Consider the following 2,052-nt stretch of genomic DNA (forward strand, 5'->3'; position numbering starts at 1 on the left):
CTCAAGTGGTAGAGCACTAGCCTTGAGCTGAAGAGCTGAGGGACAGCGCCCAGGCCCAGAGTTCAAGCCCCACAACCGACAAAAAAAAAAAAAAAAGAAAGTGCATGTGATGTCTATTTCCAATTAACCAACAAAAAGCCAAAAGTGAAGCTGTGGCTGAAGTTGGTAGAGCACTAGTATTGAGCAAAAAAGCTCAGGGATAGCTCAGGCCCTGAATTCAAGTCCCAGGACAGTAACCAAAAAATTGATTGTATAGGATGATAAGATGTGTAAATCTACCCGTGGATGATGATAATTCCATTTGTCTATATTCAAATGCTTTGAAATCATGGATGACAAAATGATGTGTACAGAATCAGAGGTATAAATCATATTCCTTAGGAAGTTACTTGACTCCTTGGAGTTCATTTGCCTTATCTGAGTGAATAGTGATTTGTAAGTTCAGAAAGAGTTACTCCTATAACATGAAAAGTAACTAGACTAGTGTTTAGTCTACAGTCAAGTGCTCAGCAAATGTTCTTGCTGATCTTCCCTTTAGAGTAAATACTGTCTAAATTACCGGAAGCTTGTAGCATGTGTGTCTCAGAAGATCACGTGACCATAGATCACTCCCTATGAGAAAAGCGTCAGTGCTGTTCCTAGCAGTGCTGTAAACATGACTACAATTCTTCTTATGTAAGTTGAGGCTGCCACTTTTATGCATGAACACAGTTGCCCCTGGCCTGTTTCTTTTTGGCTGACTTCAGTGTGCCATCATGAAGGCAGCTTCATCTGCCCCTGCACCCCCTCCTCCAGCCAGAGCACCTGCACACTGCTCCTCAAGCACCCCTCATCTTGGGCTGCCCTCACTCATTATCCAGACGTTTTTTCAAGCCCTTATCTTGTACGCCATCTGTTCTCTAAGTGAAGTCCACCTAGGTGAATATGCAAGAGGTTTTTATTTTGGGGGGGAGGGGGTTGTTGTTGTTGTTGTTGTTTGTCAGTCATGGGGCTTTAACTCTGGGTTTGGGCGCTGTCCCTCAGCTCTTCAGCTCAAGGTGAGTGTTCTACCACTTGAGCCATAGTGCCACTTCTGGTTTTCTAGTGGTTTATTGGAGAAAAGAGTCTCACGGATTTTCCTGCCCGGGCTGGGTTTAAACCATGATCCTCAGATCTGAGCCTCCTGAGTAGCTAGGATTACAGGTGTAAGCCACCAGTGCCCGGCTTCCAAGAGTTTTTCAGGTCAGCAAATCTATTCTCATGGCAGTTAGGTAGTATTTTCTTTGTTTACTCTGTGGACATTTATACTGATGATACAAATGACAGGTGAACTTGCTGCCACCCTCCCTTTCATCATTTAAAGTAATGGCGCTGTGCACTTGCAGTTTCCTCCAGAAAATAGTTTCACTTCTCATTGGTTTTGATACAGGTAGTAAAAATCATTGGCTTCAATAATATCCAAAACAGTTTTAATATTCTTGGTGTCTACATGGGAAGTATGCATAAAGCATTGTGCAGTGGAGTTAGCTGAACTGACCGCTGACGGCTGACTCACAGATAAACTATTAGAATTCAGAAAATGAGTGATGCAGCTACCGAAGAATAAAGGACATGGTTTTAAGCTAAAATTAGAATTTTAGAAAGCTTGTATCTATCACAGTAAGCAAGACAGCATCCCAAATACTTAAATTCTTCCCTGGTAAGGTTTAACAAGTGATTTCTGATACTCTGTGATAAAAGAGAACAATATTTGGGAAATGTGTATAATTCAGCACTTATATTGCCAAAAGACCAATGCATTCATACTACATAAGTTAGATCAACGGAGTTTAATGTAAATCAGTGCTCAAAGTTCATTTGATAAGATTTTAGATTTTGCATTACAGCTAACTTTTAAGGAACTCACACTTGTCACATGTTGATATAGAATTGATCTATACTGTAAGCCACTGTTCCTATAGGCTCACTTGTAAGATGAGAATCAGATTTAGTAATTTAACTTCATTTCCTTTTACTTAAAATAATGGTATGAACACTGATCCTTTAAAAAAGAAAAAAGGAAGCCGGGCGCTG

Source organism: Dipodomys ordii, unplaced genomic scaffold (genome assembly GCF_000151885.1).
Source record: "Dipodomys ordii isolate 6190 unplaced genomic scaffold, Dord_2.0 Scaffold17, whole genome shotgun sequence".
NCBI classification, from domain to species: domain Eukaryota; kingdom Metazoa; phylum Chordata; class Mammalia; order Rodentia; family Heteromyidae; genus Dipodomys; species Dipodomys ordii.